The sequence below is a fragment of the Myxine glutinosa genome, chromosome 9 (assembly GCF_964187855.1).
Source record: "Myxine glutinosa chromosome 9, kmMyxGlut1.1, whole genome shotgun sequence".
In the NCBI taxonomy this organism is placed as follows: Eukaryota; Metazoa; Chordata; class Myxini; order Myxiniformes; family Myxinidae; genus Myxine; species Myxine glutinosa.
In genome coordinates this window covers 113,465,671-113,485,644 of record NC_136269.1, presented here as the reverse complement: position 1 = coordinate 113,485,644, position 19,974 = coordinate 113,465,671, and the positions used below count along the sequence as shown (strand labels likewise).

The 19,974-nt window shown below is 45.8% G+C and overlaps 2 protein-coding genes across 3 annotated transcripts in view; both read right to left on the bottom strand.

Annotated features, from left to right (window-relative positions):
• LOC137435071 (stonin-2-like) overlaps positions 1 to 6,760 on the bottom strand; it is a 60,775-nt gene extending 54,015 nt beyond the window's left edge. The window contains exon 1 of one of the 2 annotated variants that reach the window (XM_068128482.2): positions 6,675 to 6,760. The gene's annotated coding sequence lies outside the window, so the exon portion shown is untranslated. Of the gene's footprint in view, positions 1 to 6,651 lie in introns of both variants that reach the window. The other variant, XM_068128478.2, reaches the window with a different exon arrangement.
• The window catches only part of LOC144893659 (uncharacterized), a 1,045,304-nt gene that overhangs the window by 337,643 nt on the left and 687,687 nt on the right, over positions 1 to 19,974 (bottom strand). The window lies entirely within an intron of this gene.

The window sequence follows — 19,974 nt, the reverse complement described above, 5'->3', positions numbered from 1 at the left end:
ACCCCCGCTAATTTCGGTCCCCTTGTGTTTTATACCTCTCCCCCCCGCCCTCCCCCTCCCACGCCTCCTGCCCCCAAGCCCTCTCCCTCCCACACTTCTCCCTGCTCTCAAATGCTGTGTTTGTGTGTTTCCCCTTCTCTCCCCATCTTGTTTTCTGCTCCCTCTTTTTATATATTTTGTTTGTCTGGTTGATTTGTTTGTGAAGTAAATGTTAGCTCTTTCACGAGCCTCGATTCAGTATACAAAAAAAAAAAAAAAAAAAAAAAATTCTACAGGGGGAGCTCCTATGGTGAAAATTTCGTGTCAATCGGGCCAAGAATTGCAGAGAAAAAAATTCATACTGATTGAATCAAGCGTTGTACTTGCCGAATTATGACATCATTATTACGGTACTGATGACATCATCATTAACATATCTTATTCCCCAAAGGGAGTGCTTGACATTGAGCCATATTTTAATTTTTTCCATGGAGTGGTTTCGGAGATATAGAGGTGCTACTTTTTTCGATTTTTCCAAGATGGCGCCTGTACCACGTGACCAACAACGTCATAATTATAATTTCAACAATTCTACAGGAGGAGCCGCTCATATTCTGAAAATTTCGTTTTCATCGGACTAACAGTTGCATAGGAATTTTTTTTTCATACTGATCAGATCAAGCGTTGTACTTGTCGAATGATGACGTCATAATGGAGGCACCTGTGACATCATCATTAATATATCTTATTCCCCATGGGGTGTACTTGACAATGTGCCATGTTTAAATTTGTTCTATTAAGCGGTTTAAGAGATATAGAGGTGTAACGTTTTTCCAAGATGGCGTCCGTACCACGTGACCTATGACGTCGTAATTATCAGCAAAAAAATCTACAGGCAGAGGTGCTCTTACGGTAAAATTTCATGTCAATCGGACCAACGGTTGCCGAGAAAATGAATTTTTTAAATGCAGACACGGCACATGTATGCCACACAGCACACGTATGCACACGATTGCTTAACCCCGCTTTTTGCTTAGCGAGCGCAGGGTAGTAAAAAAAAGAATCAAACAAGTGTTAGTCAGTGAGGGTACAGACTGCAATATTTATTTGAAGCAGTGACTATTCATAAAAATAGACAAAATGGCCTGTCCGTCTCTCTTCTCTCTCTTTCTTTCCCCCACCCCCCACCTCCCCGCCCCCCTTGTGCACAATGGCATGGAACATTTCTTTTATAAACAGATTTCAAGGTTCTTTAAAAGAGCTACATGACAGAGAGGTGAAAGGCCGATATACCAACAACGAGCAGAGGGGAGTAGGTAGAGAAAGGTTGGGGGATTAGTCATGGGACTGTGCAATAAGCAGGGATATACAGACAGGAAAAGGGAACAGAAGAGATGAAGCAGATTAAATGAGGAATCTATAATTCACCAAATGTCCGTCCGTCCGTCTGTCTGTCTGTCTGTCTGTTCGAAGGTACCGTAAAAACTGCTGAACCGATCACAAAGATAGTTTGGGTGGATAATCCTGGGATCTCCAGGAGTAAAATAGGCTATTTAGTTTTCCCAATTTCAGCTTTGGTCTCCAGCATTCTCAGGTTTGGACTCCCGCATAACATTCGCGTTCGCATGACGTTCATTGTTCTCATTGTGACGATGTTGTTTTCCTGGGTGCGCGCACAAACGGCTGCACCGATCACTGCACAGCTGCACCTGCCACGAACAGGACACGGGTTGAATCCCTGCTTTAGAGAATTCTAACCCATTTCAACTGAAGGAAACACGTATCGGGAGTACATACGACATAGCGATTGTGAACACGATTATCGATCACGATTCACGATCACGATCATCACGATCATAGTGTATCGATCACTGTGGGACATTTGGTGAATTATAGTAAGATACTGTTTAGATTTTGATGATTTGCGTGTGATATGATTTAACGGATGTTTATATGAATCGTTTAAAATTTTAAAAAGCCTTCAATTTCTGATATTTTACCTTTTCATTTGGGCCTCCCAATTGAAGCCCCGCCCGTAGGGCAAGTACCGTTGCTCGTAAGTAAAATAGGACAAACCAGAACGGTTCCTGGTGGAGAGCACATACCTCCGCCAGGCTGAACAGTTTGTTTTGTATCCCACTGATAGGCCGGATCACGATTCGGACCTGACCCAAAATCGAATCAATTCTTCCTTGTCACATGCCCAACCTCTCCACCAAATTTAGTCTGAATCCGTTCACAACCTTTTGAAATATCCTGTTCACAAACAAACAAATGGACCTGGGTGCAAACATAACTTCCATCCACCTTCGGTGGCAGAGGTGACAAGGTAAATGTGGAAAAAAATAGTGCAGGCTGAGTTCTATGAGAAGAGGAGAATCTATGAGAATAGAAAATATGGAGAATTTAATAGTTTATATATATTACTGGTATAAAGTCTGTCAAAAATGACGGGTTGGAACAGTTTTTGACGGTACAGCCGCGTGAGCATGCCAAAGTCTGAAGTCTGGGCCTCGTGTCAGGGAAACTTATATCATCTTTATTTGTAAGATATCCTGCAGACATAAATTAACACTCGTTTTACTCTACGCACATTGCACATCACGTGCAGCAAATTTCACCTCCCTGTGCCTTGTATTTATTGTGATAAAAAAAATACCGCTTCTGTACACCGACCTTGAGGCTCATTTTGCAAGCCACCGTCTACAATTCCAATGTAAGAGGCATAATTACTCTTCTTTTCGGTCTTCGGAGTCCTTTGGATCTTTTGTGTCCTTGGGGTCTTTTGTGTCCTCTGGGGCATTTGGGTCATTGGGGTCTTTTGGGTCCTCAGGTTCTTTTGGGTCTTTGGGGTCCATTGAGTCTTTTCAGTCTTTTGGGTCTTTGGGGTATTTTGGGTCTTCGGGGTATTTTGGGTATTCAGAGTCCTTGGGGTCTTCTGGGTCCTTGGAGTCTTCGTGGTCTTTTGTGTCTTTAACAGTCTACAGGGTATTTTGGGTGTTTGGGGTCCATTGGGTCTTCTGGGTACTTGGGGTCTTTTGCGTCATCAGAGTCTTTTAGGTCTTTTAACCGGTTGACACACAGTCATGTTCAAATATTGCCCCTTATATCCCCCCACTCAAATCCCTCCTAAAGCACGACTCAAAGCCTTTGAAACCTCGCCTTATGTAGGGGGACAGACACACAGAGACACACACACACACACACACACACACACACACACACACACACACACACACACACACACACACACAAGAAGGAAGAACATGACTGAACAGACTTAGGGAGGTGATTCCACAGCTGGGAGAAGAAGGAGACAAAAGAGTGAAGGTGAGCATTCTTTTGTATACAAAAACGAAGATCATTGAAGGTTGAGGTGGCTGGGATTTTAGGGCTTCAACCCGACAGTGGACTAATAACAAGCATGAAAATTTAGTAGCGAATCGAGGGAAAGAAACATGCAAGTAAGAGAGTTGGTTAGCGGAGAGGTAATAGTGAAGAAAATGTTGTCAAGTCCGTGGCTGATGAACACCAGCTTTGGACGGATAGCCGATCGGTCTTTCATTTCCAAGGCAAACGGCCAAATCATGGCGGTGGTTTTGATGGCGCACGTGGGACAGAAGGCAACATGGTGCTTACCTGGATGGAGCCGCGCGGGTTTATTCTTGGACCCAACACCATGCAAACAAGAAAATTAAAAATGAATTGCAACAATACGGATTTAATGAAAGTAAATTTGTTTGTGAAGTAAATGTCAGCTCTTTCACGAGCCTCGATTCAGTATACAAAAAAAAAAAAAAAAAAAAAATGTAATGTGAAATAAAGGTCGAGGTAAAATAAATATTCGCTACTTTTAGAGACCCTCCACGCAGACACAAAAACACACAAGGGGAAAGATAAAATAAAATAAATGGTTTCTTTCAACGAGATCGTTGAATGAAGTCGGCAGTACAGAGTGGCCAAATCCAATGCTTCCCACGCCTGAGTGCCCAATATGGTGGCGAGCAACGACGGCGACATGCACAGGGCCGTTGGGCTGGTTGTGAAGACTGCCCTCTCTTTGCTCTCTCTCCTCGTCCGAAGTGCCAAGAGCCCCGCAAACCACTGCCTTATTTCTGTTTTTCATGATCGCAAAAGTTCCACAAAAGCTCTGGACAGTCTCCTCAAAGGCGCACACAAGCCAGATATCATGCCCGTCCTGTTCAACCAGAAGCAACAGGGAGAGAGTGCGCGATTCTTCTTCTTTTTGCTCGCTCAAACCTTCTATCTCTGACGTCGCTCCGACGTCACGCCGACCAATCACCCGAGCTTCGTCGAATCACCCCATGATCTTGCTTGACCAATGATGAACTTTGGGGCGTGGCCTTTTTCCTTACTCAGTTTGTGGGTGGGGTTTACTTGCCGAAGAGCCTGCTCGCAGGGGACGATTGATGTTAGTGTTGTTGTTGTAACAAACGTGAGTTTTCAAGGATGGTTTTATGGCCGGCCTTGCTATAATTGTGAAAACATAGGGAAAACTACAGGGAGCAATCACAGACTGGGGAAAACTAAGTTTAATCCCTAACTAGTCAACATAGCTCCACCCCTCCCCCCTCCCCCACCCCCATGTGAAGACACATAAACAATCTTAAGCTCCATATTCCCTGCTTAAATACATCGAGATGTCTCCTACGCATCCACGGTCCATGCTACACCTATACAATCCTATCTGTACTATGGTATTTCATCCTCTACCCACACAAACGTAACAATATCATGAGTACGAACGGTACACTGGAGGGGAAGAGGAGCATTGTACTGACTTCGGAATGTAGTTACACAAGCAGAAGAGGAACAAAGGAGTGGAGGTGAGTATCAATCCAGAAACTTCGTAAGCAAATATGGATGGGATTACTGGAAGTATACGTGCATCCTGGAGGAGCCAGGGAGGTACGGAGTACTAAAACAGTAAAGGTGACAAGACCAGAAGAGAGGTGGTCAAAGGCAGAGGCCATCATCCTCTTCTCAATGAAGAAGCAGCAGGCCTTATATTACTATGTCATTGTGAGAGTTGCCTCTGATTTTGAAAGGTTTGAATTTTACAGTTTATCGGAGAGATAGGTGTTAGGTAGGGGCACCTTCCCATAAGGCAGAGCAGCACTCCATTGAGAGACAAAGGAAGTGTCGTTGTAATATAACTTTTTTTTCTTCTTTGGTAGGTGGATCGAGTGCAGCTGGTTGAATCATTTCTGTGGGCGCGTCTGCCACTGATGCAATGCCTCTCTATAACCAGTGATCTGGTACTCATTTTGTCGACCTCGGAAGGATGACAGGCTGAGTCAACCCCACCTGGTATTAATTCAACAGCTGATAGTACAGAGACAATAATTCCTTCAGCTTGTATTACGCATTGACCCAACACTCATACAGACAATGATTCCTACAACCTTATACTCTGACAGTAATAGCACACTACATCAGGTAAGGATAAAATGGCCTAGATCCCTACAAGGAGAGGTAAAAATGGTTGGATACAGAACACAGCCGTTGGAGTACCAGATAAACAGGCTTGCAGTGAAAGAGGAAGAAGAGTGGGAGTGAATGGGGGTGGGAATTGGTAGAAGAAGTAGGGTTCAGCTCTTTAATGAACCTTGAACTCTGTAGAAAAGAAATATTGCATGCCATAAACATTTTGTGGTGCTTAGAAGAAATAAACATAGTTGCCCATTTTCCCACCTTTTTCATGAACCGAGTTTGTTCCCTCCAGACCTTCCTCTGATGTTCCGAAGTTATTTTCACCTTTCTCGCAAGGCACACTAATGACTCTCTTTCTCAAAGAAACAATGACGAAAAACGTCTATGACAAACATTTACTCTGTTTTATAAAACTATTCCATAATGTGAACATGTTATTGCGGAGCTAATAGAAAAGTGGCTACAGCTTTGCAACTTCACCCTCTACTTAGAAATCATGATGTAGTATGTATCATAGGCAGATACAAATGCAAAACGAGAACGGCACTCAGTAGAGAGCATACCTCCGCCTGGTTGGCCATATCACTCAATGGTGAAGAATCACTTAAAAAATTAAATAATTCTCATATCCGAATCCATATTCAGATCTTCACCAAAATATAATCTATTTGTCCTTGTCAGACACACAACCGGTCCAACAAGTTTCGTCCAAATCCGTCCATAACTTTTTGAGATATCCTGCTATGTATCGTTTTTGTCCCCATCTCCCAATGGTGAAGAATCACTTTAAAAACTCTAGTAGCCGGATCCACATCCGGATCTTCACCAAAATCTAATCATTTCGTCCTTGTCACATACTCTACATCTCTGCCAAATTTCGTCCGAATCCGTGCACAACTTTTTGAGATATTTTGTTCACAGACAAACGGACAAACAGACAAACAGACAGGGGTGAGAACATAACCTCCATCCACCTTTGGTGGCGGAGGCATTAACTTCGATTTTGGAGCAGGAACAAGATGAGATGTTAATTCCTCGAAAGGAAAAGTAGGAGCTTTCATGGGGGGAAACAAAGGAATCAATCGTAAAGAATTTTTCCTTTTCAATGAAATAACGAAAAAAGTGATTAACGTTAAAAGCCGAAGTTCATGAACAAAAGGATTTCAAACACGAAACAACAAAAGCCATATATTTTGCTTCTATCGTACAGTTTCCTACCTTGAACTGCTTGGTGTTCTTACCTGCACTCAGTGCCAAACAAATGCAGCGCTGCAATGTCGAGCTCAATTTACAATGATCCCAAACTGCTCACCTGACTTAACACAGCAACAAGTTTAGGCGAATGCAAGAGACCCGACATGCCTGGGCAGACTATACGTCATAACCGTCTTGCTGTTCCCCATTCGTAGCTGCATTCGTTCCATTTTACACTCTCCATTAGAAATTGTGTTAACTGTTTGAATAGTTCTATCAAAGATATGCGCAATAATCTAAGCGAAGCAAAATCAATGAGACGACGAGTGTGTGTGTGTACATGTTTTCTTTTTTAATGTATCATGCTCTTTACAGAGCTTCCGTGCTGTCGGAGCTGTTTATTGGCAAGAGTTGTACTACGTGGTTTGCCATTGCCTTCCCAGCATTGTTTGTCCATGCTCTCTCCTTTTAAAAGCTCACCGTCAAGTAAGGAAGCAGCACATGCACATTTTAAAAGTCTTTGCTATGACTCAGTTGGAGTTCGAACCACTGCCCTCCCAGTCGCAGAGCGTGTGCGGATATATATATATATATATATATATATATATATATATATATATATATATATATATAGTTACGTTTGTGTGGGGTACTAATGAAATACCTTAGGGGCAGGTAGGATTGTATAGGGAGTGTAGTGTGCTCCGAATGTAGTGACGAAGAAGAAGAACCTCCATGTAACTAGGTAGGGAATCTGTTAGGCTGGATGTTGCATACGGTTGTATAATTGTCTCCCTGAGAGGGATGGAGCTGTGTTAATTCGGTAGGGTACAAGTGTAATTAATTCCCTGTATGTAAATTGCCTCTGTGGTTTTCCCTTGTTCCTTATGACACACACCACACCAGCCATGCACTCCACACCTACACTAAATAAACACATAATAACGTAACCGGACCCAGGACATTCAAATACCACTGACGCCACCAGCCGAGTCATCGCAACACCAAGCCAGGAGGGCCGTGGGGCCCACCCCGAGAGGTGATGATTGGTCAGGGCAATGGACTGCTACGATGGACTCTTTGTTTGGAGCACACGTGGACGTCATCATATGTCGTTCGAGACCGGGGAACAAAAAGGTGAAGTGGCCGCCATTTTACTCTCTTGCATTGGGACATTCATTGCTGGCAGACGCATTTTTCCCTCTCTCTGGGCTGGCCTTCAAAGTGTGCGGTCACACATTTTCTCTCTCTCTTTGTGTCCCGAGTCTAAAGCGAAGAGTTGCATTTACTTTCTCTTGGTACTGGCTGCGTGGTGGGCAGTCGCAGTTCATGCTCCTCTTCTCTTCCTCGCTCTTGGTCCTGAAATTGGCGGTCGCAACTCGTGGACTCTGATGCTCTTGGTTTGTGGCTTCGTTACGGCTGTGTGCCGTGCCGAGTGAGACGTAGAGACCGCGATGCTTTGTGAAGCGGATGACGAAAGCGGAGCTTGGGCCTGAGCGCTGCATGTCGGTGGCTGGGGTGACCGTAGCTGCACACCAAGGCCTGTTTTCCCATGCACGGACCAGGGACCCGTGCGGTGGCCGACAGGGTTAGGGACCGATTGAAGAGACCGGAACGAGGGCATTCAAAGTGCAGGCAAACACACCACACACACCATCAAATATTTTCATTTATTTATCCCCTTGTGCTGTTTTACGAGTCCGTATGGGGGCGCCCCAATTTAGGAATTTCGTTTTATGGTGCAATTCTTGTCCCTGGCATTTATTTTTTATTAAGCATGTTTATTTGTTGCATTTTAATGCGGAAGGGGATGGAAGCCAAACAGTTCAATCTTGGTTTCATCAGACCACAGAATCTTGTTTCTCACAGTCTGAGAGTTCTTTAAGTGCTTTTTTGCAAACTCCAAGCGGGCTTTCATGTGTCTTTCACTGAGGAGAGGCTTCTGTCTGGCCACTCTACCATAAAGCCCAGATCGGTGGAGTGTTTCAGTGATGGTTGTTCTTCTGGAAGTTTCCCATCTCCACACAGGATCACTGGAGCTCAGCCAGAGTGACCATCGAGTTATTGGTCAACTCTCTTACCAAGGGCCTTCTCCCCAGATTGCTCAGTTTGGCCAGGCGGCCAGCTCTAGGAAGAGTCCTGGTTGTTCCAAACTTCTTCCATTTAAGATTTATGGAGGCCACTGTGCTCTTGGGAACCTTCAATAAAAACCACCTTTAGAGGCCATTTTTCCCCGCAAGCCGGGGTTGGCCTTTTTCGGGAACTGTGGTTGTTGTTGTTTTTCGGTCCCCTTTTTGAAGCAATGTTTTACGGCCGGATGCCCTTCCTGACGCCAACCCTTTTTGCCGCCTTTAACGACAAGCAGGGAATTACCAGTGAACTGGTACTCAAAGCATTCAGGTTCTTGGGAACCTTCAATGCAGCAGCGATTTTTTTTGTAGGCTTCCCCAGATCTGTGCCTCGACACAATCCTGTCTCTGAGCTCTGCAGGCAGTTCCTTCGACCTCATGGCTTGATTTTTGCTCTGATATGCATTGTCAGCTGTGAGACCTTATATAGACACGTCTGTGCCTTTCCAAATCATGTCCAATCAATTGAATTTACCACAGGTGGACTCTAATCAAGGTGTAAAAACATCTCAAAGACAATCAAGATAAATGGGAGGCACCTGAGCTAAATTTCAAGTGTCATAGCAAAGGGTATGAATACTTATGTCAATGTGATATTTCAGTTTTTTCTTTTTAATAAATTTGCAAAACTTTCTAAAATCCTGTTTTCTCTTTGTCATTATGGGGTATTGAGTGTAGATTGATGAGGGAAAAAATGAATTTATACTGTTACGGATTAGTCACTTTCGTCTTTGTAGTTTTCACCCACTGGAAGCATTTTTAGTTTCATATACTATTATTGTTATAGTTTGAGTGAAATGGAGATAAGTCTTCAAAGGTAAAAATTAGTGTTTTAAAAGAAAAACGAAATGGATCGGGAGAAACCGGAAGAGGAGGAAGGCTGAAGCGGATCAAGTGAGATCGGAAAAGAAAGGCCGATCGGCTTTGGGGTGTCAAGCGGATGCTGGTGGATGTTGGTCACGAGCGAATATTGGTTTCCCCGGGAAAGGGATTCCTGTGACAGAGTCGATATTACTGTGGCAGATAAACCTGCGTGACGGGTTTTGCCGTTGGTTCCGAAAGTGAATCATTGTTGGAGAGCCGATACGCCTCCATTACGGGCCCGTCCGCCATTTCACCTCGTGCCAGCCATCTCACCACGCACCAGCCGTTAGGCTGGTTCTCGTGTGTGTCGTGGATTTCGATTGGGAATTTGCGGTTCTCCGCTTGGGAGCCGCTGATAGTTCATGTCAGCGTCATTGTATGGTGAACTGAAGGTGTGAATTCCCAGTCACCTTTTGGATGTACTTTTGCCTGACCGACGTCGGCCCGACCCCACCCAGCGGCTCTTCGGCGGCGTCGACTGTCATCCGTCCTGGGTTCAGGTCTCAATACGACCTTTTTCTTGTGATCACCGGAGCGTGGATCGACTTTGGCCTGGTGTCGTGACAGTGACTTTGGGGGTGTTACATTTCGCTCACGTGGAGTACCGTGATTGAGTAAAGAAACTGATGGTACCATCATAGGAATTATATGGTGTTTGTTGTGCAATTGAGATTTTTTTGTACTTGTGCAATTTGTTATTATTGTGTGATATTAATACAATACTTGATTTTGTAACAATTGATTGGTGTGGTTTCGCCATTGTTCATTGGCACACATAATAGCACATCTTTCTGCCGTGACTCCTTTCGGGGCTCGGAGGTACACCGTGACCGGGGTTTGGGGAGGAGCACGTAACAATACGATTTCAGCATAAGGCTGAAACATAACAAAATGTGAAAAAAGTGAAGGAGTCTGAATACTTTCTGAATCCACTGTATATATACACAAAGAATTAAGTTAAGCACCCCTACACAACGAATTAAGGTAAGCACCCCCTAATATATATTCTTTGTGTATATGTATACATTGGCATATATTCTAAGGTATGTGAGATCAAATAATGATTGGTATGACATTAGCAATTATCCATTGATGAAATTGAGTGATCAAAGTGAAAAAAAGTGATTGGTTGAGTCAGTGATCCGATCACGTGGGTCCTACACACGTTATTGACGCAAAGATCGCTAGAGGTCTTCTCAGAACAATGACTGTACGTTAGAAAACATAAACGTCATCCACACTGTCCGTGATGGACCTATAGCTCCATACTTAAATTGAGGTGAAAATATGCCTAAAATTCCCAAAAAATTTCACCTTAAATTATTCAGAATAAAATATTGAAAACGGCATGATTGTTATGTTTTTATGTGACCATAATATCACTTCTCCAGAAAATATAGCAATATCATGGGTATATTACACTGTTTTGACGACAACAAACTTGTAATGTGCGAGGTTGTAAAAAAACGGGGGGGGGTGCTTAACTTAATTCTTTGTGTATATATACAGTCACGTGAAAAAGTAAGTACACCCCATGTAAAGTTTTGACTTTTTCAACATATTTCAACATACAGCTATTTGATCTTTATTTCAACAATATTGATAGATAAAGGTGATATAATATAACAAATATCATGAAACATTTACATTTTGTAGGCCATTGCATCATTTAAATAAACATAAATGCAAATTTCGCATGTGGAAAAAGTAAGTACACCCTTGGCTCTAATAGGTGGTATTGCCCCCTTTGGCAAAAACAGCCTCAAGTAGGCGTTTCGTATAACTGTCTACTAGTCTCTGACATCGACTGGGAGAAATCTTTGCCCACTCCTCCATGCAGAATTATTTTAGCTGTGCGATGTTTGAGGGGTTTCTTGCATGCACAGCTCGTTTCAAATCCCCCCACAACATCTAGATGGTATTTAGATCCGGGCTTTGACTTGGCCATTCCAGAACCCTCCATTTCTTTCTTTTCAGCCATTCCTTGGTGGATTTACTGGTATGTTTAGGGTCATTGTCATGTTGCAAGGTCCACCTTCGGTTGAGCTTCAGCCCTCCGACAGATGGCCTCACATTATCCTCAAGCACCCTCTGGTAGAATGAAGAATTCATCGTGGATTATATGATGGTGAGCTGCCCAGGCCCTGATGCAGCAAAGCTGCCCCAAACCATAATATTTCCACCACCATGCTTTACAGTTGGTATCAGGTTCTCAAGTGGTCAAATGCTGTCTTTGGTTTTCGCCAAACATGTCTTCTGGTACTGTGGCCAAATAGCTCTACCTTTGACTCATCTGTCCAGAGCACATTGTTGCAGAAGTGCTGGTCTTTGCCGAGGTGTTCTTTGGCAAACTTTAGTCTTGCCCTGAGGTTCTTTCTGGACAGCAAAGGTTTCCTCCTGGCACACCTCCCATGTAGATAAAATTTGTGCAGCCTCTTTCTAATGGTAGACTCGTGTACTTTGACATCAATAGTGGCAATAGCGACCTGTAGGTCCCGTGATGACATTCTGGGGTTCTTAGAGACTTCTTTCAGCATCTTGCGGTCTGCTCTCAGGCTGAACTTGCTGGGGCGGCCTGGCCTAAACAAGTTGGCAGTTATTTGGAATCTTCTCCACTTGTAGATGATCTTCCGGACAGTCGAATGATTGATTTCAAATTGTTTGGAGATCTTTTTAAATCCCTCCCCAGACTCGTAGGCATCTATAACCTTCTTTCTGAAGGCCTCAGAGAGCTCTTTTTATCGAGGCATGGTGACGCCGCACACTTCAACAACAAAGAGCAAACCAAACTAAATGTCTGAGGTTTAAATAAGACAGGTTCCTCGAAGATCCTCTCTAACGATGTTCTAATCATTTGCACCTTAGCTGGTGCACCTGATTCTAATTTTAGGTGTTTGAAGTAGTGATAAATGTAGGGGTGGACTTACTTTTTCCACATGCGAAATTTGCATTTATGTTCATTTAAATTATACAATGGACTACAAAATGTAAATGTTTCATGATATTTGTTATATTATATCACCTTTATGTATCAATATTGTTGAAATGAAGATCAAATAGCTGTGTTGAAATATGTTGAAAAAGTCAAAACTTTACATGGGGTGTACTTACTTTTTCACGTGACTGTAGAACAATATATATACAGAACACAATATATATATATATGTATATATATATATATATATATATATGTATATATATATATATATATATATATATATATATATATATATATATGTATGTATATATATATATATATATATATATATATATATATATATATATATATATATATATATATATATATATATATATATATATATATATATTGTTGCGGATATGAGGACTGTATTTTTTTTGATTGTGTGCTGTATTATTATTATTATTGTTTATTCTGCGCCCCCCTGCCTCCGGAGCTGTGTAAAGGTGAAAGGGCATCCCATAATTAGTCCACAAGCATACACGTCAGCCAATAATAGAATACCCCTGTTCGATAGTTATATCTTATTCTGTGTTTTAGAGTAAGGCTGTGTCTCCCATTAATTGAAGTACTCCATTGCACCACTGAAAGAGAATAGATCCCCTTTCATTCCCATCCCCAAAATCTCCATTTCCTTTCACATCCCCTTTCGTCATTGCCGAGCCTCGATTGCCAATTACCTCCCCTCCAAAACCACCATTGAACAAGTGCTCGGGTCGGGGAAGAGGGGCGTGCCCGCCCGTCGTCATCAAGGGCGGAGCCAGAGGGTCGCATGACCAACCAGGGCCGAGGTGAGCACACCGATGGGCGTGTCCTGAAGGCCGGCGGCTTGATCGCTAGAGGCGCTATAAAGGCGCGCGCGCAAGTGGCGTGAGAGAGTCAGTCAGTGGAGTCGGTGGTCAGTTGGTTGCGGTGAGGAGTCGGTGGTGGTGGTCAGTGGTTGCGTTGGTTGCGGTGAGGAGTCGGTGGTAAAGAGTGAGTGGACCAAGAAAGAGTTGAGGGTTTGGACCAGACGAGTCAAACAAGTCCTGGGAAAGCACGCGACGTCCACAGCAGCCACAACAGCAGCTTGGGGCCTGAACGGCGGTTTTGAGCAGGGCCGCAAAGGAACGGCGGCTGCTAAACGCGCCGATCGTGCTGCAGGACCCCCTTGGACCTTCCTCTCCCTCCAGCCATCCACCTCCTGCCTTTCCACCCTTCTTGTGTACGTGAGTTTGTTTTGTTTGTTCTGTCCCTGGGTTAATTAAGTCTGTATAAGCTAGTATTTGCACTGTGTCACCTGCGTCTTATGTGTTGTAAATAAACTTGATTGCTCCTTTTTGCTTGTGTGTGTACAATAAATCCAATTACTCTTCTGTCCGTCTTCTCGTTTTATTCCTTTTCCTCTTTGCGTTTCGTCGTTTTAGAGTTTTCCAGATTGGGCAGCTGCGGTGCGATACGGCCAAAGTTCTGGGTGAATCGGGTGAGTCGGGGAACAACTGTTCGGTCGCGGAGCCTTCGCTCGGCAAAGTAACATCTAAACCGCGATCTGTAACAATTGGTGTCTGGGAGTGAGATTCGGGGCCCGAACCAAATTTTTAAAACATCTAGAAAAAATTTGGTCAAAATTTGGAGCGGACGAAATTTGTTTTGTTTTAAAGCAAAACCCGAATTTTGAAATCGCGCCATAGCTGGTCAAGGCGACGGGATGCCGGTGGGAGAGATAGACGGGGTAGAATCGACCCAGGACCCCAGGGAAGAAGTGGGAAAAGTGGTGGAGGAGAGTAAAGAAGGTGTGGTTGAGGGGGTATCAGGTGCACAAAATGGCGCTCTCGCGCACGTGGTTACAGCGGCACCAAATTTTGCCGCGCCCGTGACCGTACCACTACCAGCGGGCTTTGATATGGGGGACTTCATGGCGCAATTCACCGAGATGCTGAGAATAGAGGGGGAGAAATTGAGTAATCAAATTGAAGCAACAATAAACGGAATGAGGGCCGATAGGGAGGAAAGGGAGCAGAGGGACAGAGACCGCAAGTTGGGCGAAAGGGTCCCAGGGGTGCACGAGGAGGTAAAGCGGGTCAAGAAGCGCTGGTTGAGCGAAGTGGAGGAAAGCACGGGTACAATGACGGGGGTAGAAATCGCGACACGGGGTTTGGAAAAGCCGGCGACCGATGAGGTAGAGGGTGTTTTATTAAAGCCAGCGGTCGTCGAGGTGAGTAAAGAAAAAGCGGAAGTGGGCATTGAAATTGAAGAGATGACGGAGGTAGCCCAGGAATTGCAGGAAAAGATGGAATATGTACAAAGTCCCTGCTCAAATCACGATGCTGTGCTTAACCCGAATGGAAGTTGGCAGGTGCGCGTGGAGAAAAGGATCCCCCAGGTGAGTCGTGCTGTATATTGTGCGGGTAGATTTTGCAGGAGGATGTTTAGCGACAAAAGAATTGTCGCGCGCTTGGGATCGAGGAAGCATCCGGGCGTTGGTGAAGGGTCCCGTGTGAGTGGAAATGGCACGCGTGTGGAAAAAAAGTGTGCGTCAAGGGGTGAGCGTGTTACGAAGCGCGAGTGTGAAACCGAGTGCGAGCGAGAATGCACGTCGGGGTGTACGAAGTGTGACACGGAGAGTAAGGTGGTGGTGGAACGTGTGCGAGGAAGCACACCTGAGTTGGTGGTAGCGCGAGTGTGGGAGAGCCCGTGTGAGCGCGTTAGTGGGTGGATGCCAGAGTGCACGCCCATGGTGAGTGTTACGGAGGACGTAACGGAGGAGAGGTGTGCGCAAGAGTGTGCGCGAGAGGTGTGGTGTGTAACAGGGAGAGCGTTGGTGGATTGTACGGACGGCGTTGGAATGCCGGGTTTTGTGAGGGTGAAAGGGGTAGCGTATGCGTGTGAGCATGCAAGTGAAGCATCGACGGTAACCGGGTTAGCGGTTAGGGCGACGGATAGCCGATGCGAGCACTCGGGGTGCGGCGTGCTTTGTTGGATGCAGGGCCCGGCGCGGATCGAAGCTGCGTCGTTTCTCTTCGAAGCGTCGTTGCCGATTCGGGCTTGGCCCCGCCCCGCACGGTCGAGTCCGGGCCTTGGCGGGCGAGGCGACCGGTCCGGTTCAAGGGCGAGTGGGAGGAGGCGGAACGGTGCCCCCTCGTGGGGACGGGGTTCCGACCGAGGGAGATTGAGCCATCGGGCCCGGGACCGCAAGGTGCCGCGCCGAGATGGTGCGTGGAACCTCGGTCCAACCAAACCACCTCCCTTGAACCGAAAGCCGGACGGATTCAACCTGCAGGCGACCAAACCACCCGAATTCATTGCTCGGCTTTACGAACCGAGTTTAATGATGTCATGACGCACCGAGGCTAGGATATAGTGGACTGTGATGATGGTGATAGTGATAGTGATAGTGATTTGATACGAAATTTATAATAGTGGGTAGAATTGGCAGTAAATGGAAAATTTTTGAATTGGTTGGAATTTGGACGAACAAAATTTATAGTGAGAGACCCCCGATGTGGTGGGATGGCAAATCCACCATCCCTCACAGACGGGGGGCAAATGCGCACTAGATTATGGGGTTGATGGCAGTGAAAACTAGCCCGGGTGGGTTAGGATATCGTGTGTAGGGATCTAGCGAAGATTGACATTAGGTAACGTTAAGGTTTAGCTAGTGACTGATACCTGCAGTGGGGACGCAGGTAGATTAGCGTGGATGATAATGACGTGGGAGCGCAATAGTTTAAAGAGGCGACTGGGAAGTGCAAGTTTCAGAGGGGAGTAGTTAGATGAGATGATGCCGTGTGTTTGAGGATTGAACAGGTGTGATTGCACAGGTGTGCAACTGAACAGGTTCCGACCGAGGGAGATTGAGCAGGAGCAGTGTATGAGTGAGTGAAGGTGATTGTGTATTGTGCTGACCCAATGGTCCAGGAAGAGGAGGAGGGTGCAGGTGGCACCAGGGGATTGCACAGGTGTGCAACAACAGGTGTATGTGGCTGTGTGGAATAAATGGTAGTGTGGAATAAATGGAGTATTGGAATGGATGGTCGTGGAGTGAGTATGGTGGAAATTGTGGAGTGGAGTGGATGGTGCGAAGGTGTAAATGGGGGAAGAGTGGACCCCCATCACGGATACCCGGGGCGGGTAGTGTAAGTGTTAGGTAGAGGGTATAGGTAAATTGTGGTTGGATATTGGCATCTGTGGTGCGGGTGAAAGAATGGTCTTTGGATGGGTGCATTAGTGTTGTGGAAATGGCTGGGCGTGTAGCCTGTTAGTGTGTGTAGTTGGTTGGGCGCTCCACCACTGTGAGGATGTCGGCCAGGTGAGGCCGCAGGTGGGCTCTGGGAGCCGGTAGTAGTTGTTGTGGATGGGGCCCGAGGATCCGGAGGACGGACCCGGGTAGCCCAGTGCCAGAGGGCACCGAGTGGGGTCACAGAGCCAGGAGGGGCTTTCCCCAGTTAGTTAGGTTAGGGTGAGGAGCTAGGTAAGCTCGGGTGGCAACTGCAGTGGTGGAGGTGTGCAGGTGGGTAGGCCTGCTGGGAGAGCTACACGTCGCAGCTCAGAAATTGTGCGAGGGCACCGGGAGATGAATCGGGGGAGTGAGACCCCAAATTGAGAAGCACCACAGTTTGGTCAATGGGAATTGGTTTTTAGAACCCATAGTGTAAGTTGGCCAATGGATTGGCAGGGAAAGACCCCGGGTAGTGTAAAGTGTGTTAAAGTCATTTAGAGGATAGTTAGGAAGAAGAATCTCCTCGCACCATCTGCATCCACTCACCTGAGGTGACAGGTACTCCACACCATGCCATGTTTTGATTATTTTTTATGATGCAAATGTTTGGATTGTGAGACGCATCATGACGTGGGTGTGACATTGTGCTTTGATGTTCCATCTCTTCCTCCTTATGAGGATTGATGATGAATTTGGTGATGGCAAATTTTGAAGTAGAGGGATTGTGGAGACGAATTTGGTATAGGAGAAATATGGGGAAGACGTGACAGTAGTGACGAATTTGTAAATGGGTAGATTTTGTAAATATGGGGTAAGGGCAAGGGTAGTGTAGGTGACAGGGGGGTGACGTACGGTAGGGACGAGCTTTCTCACTTCGCCCTCCGTACGCATTTCGCCTTGCATTGCCTTATTGATGTGTACCCTTGTGACCTTACCCCTCGCTCAATTGTCTCTTTTGTCTCCCACATGACCTGTGCGCCATTGGGCGCCGAGGGGAGCGTGCGTGGGTCGGCCATTGTGCGCCCGAAATTCCCAGAACCAGCTGTCTGCATCGATGCACCACATTATGGACCATATGCCTGTGGCCGAGCACCACTTATGGACCCCATGGGTTGGGGCATGGCCCCTCTGCTGGAACCGGCCATGAGGGCCCGAAATCATGCTGGCGGACCTTGGCCACAGGGCACCGATGCCCCACAGGTGAACCACACGTAGTCGGCCCTGTGGGCCATAAATAAAGAAAATAAAAAGGACACATTGGGCACACTTTATTGAAAATAGGCCGCCAGTAAGAAAATGAAAGAATGACAACATCTGGAAGACCAAATAATAATAACCAGCAGAGGGAGCCGAAGAGCAAGAGATCACCTGCAGGGTTAGGGGTTGTTGATTTTATTTTTATTGAACATGCATTGAACACTGATGAACTATGGTGACTGCACCGATTGGTGCTTGAGGGTGTGTATTGGTGCGTTTTTAGGTGCTTTAATGGTGCATTGATGCAGAGCAGACTGTCTCCCCCCCAGAAAGAACAATCACAGGTCCTGGGTTAGTTTTGTAAATAAAAATAGCGTCATTGTAAATAATGCTTCCCACCGTCAGTGTATAGTTTGAAGACCATTCCGCAATTCGGTTAACTGTGGGCGTAAGTCTGTTAGGCAGGGTGCAATGGAGCAGCGGGACACATTTATTTATGTTTTAAAACTGTCGCACTCAGGGTCAGGTTAAAAGTAGAGGGAACTACACCTACGTGTCACACTAAATAAAAGTTGTAGGCCCGGGACGTGCCTAAGAGGAGGAGGGTGCAGTGTTGCGGATATGAGGACTGTATTTTTTTTGATTGTGTGCTGTATTATTATTATTATTGTTTATTCTGCGCCCCCCTGCCTCCGGAGCTGTGTAAAGGTGAAAGGGCATCCCATAATTAGTCCACAAGCATACACGTCAGCCAATAATAGAATACCCCTGTTCGATAGTTATATCTTATTCTGTGTTTTAGAGTAAGGCTGTGTCTCCCATTAATTGAAGTACTCCATTGCACCAGTGAAAGAGAATAGATCCCCTTTCATTCCCATCCCCAAAATCTCCATTTCCTTTCACATCCCCTTTCGTCATTGCCGAGCCTCGATTGCCAATTACCTCCCCTCCAAAACCACCATTGAACAAGTGCTCGGGCCGGGGAAGAGGGGCGTGCCCGCCCGTCGTCATCAAGGGCGGAGCCAGAGGGTCGCATGACCAACCAGGGCCGAGGTGAGCACACCGATGGGCGTGTCCTGAAGGCCGGCGGCTTGATCGCTAGAGGCGCTATAAAGGCGCGCGCGCAAGTGGCGTGAGAGAGTCAGTCAGTGGAGTCGGTGGTCAGTTGGTTGCGTTGGTTGCGGTGAGGAGTCGGTGGTGGTGGTCAGTGGTTGCGTTGGTTGCGGTGAGGAGTCGGTGGTAAAGAGTGAGTGGACCAAGAAAGAGTTGAGGGTTTGGACCAGACGAGTCAAACAAGTCCTGGGAAAGCACGCGACGTCCACAGCAGCCACAACAGCAGCTTGGGGCCTGAACGGCGGTTTTGAGCAGGGCCGCAAAGGAACGGCAGCTGCTAAACGCGCCGATCGTGCTGCAGGACCCCCTTGGACCTTCCTCTCCCTCCAGCCATCCACCTCCTGCCTTTCCACCCTTCTTGTGTACGTGAGTTTGTTTTGTTTGTTCTGTCCCTGGGTTAATTAAGTCTGTATAAGCTAGTATTTGCACTGTGTCACCTGCGTCTTATGTGTTGTAAATAAACTTGATTGCTCCTTTTTGCTTGTGTGTGTACAATAAATCCAATTACTCTTCTGTCCGTCTTCTCGTTTTATTCCTTTTCCTCTTTGCGTTTCGTCGTTTTAGAGTTTTCCAGATTGGGCAGCTGCGCTGCGATACGGCCAAAGTTCTGGGTGAATCGGGTGAGTCGGGGAACAACTGTTCGGTCGCGGAGCCTTCGCTCGGCAAAGTAACATCTAAACCGCGATCAGTAACAATATATATATATATATATAATCAGTGGCATGCAGTGGCAACATCCATAAATCCATCATTTATTTATAATCCAACAGCTATGGTGTGTGCAACATGAATAGCCATACTCCATAGTCAATACAGTTCAATGGGAGAAACTCAGCTACTGTTAATTATTCTTCTTCTTCAAACTT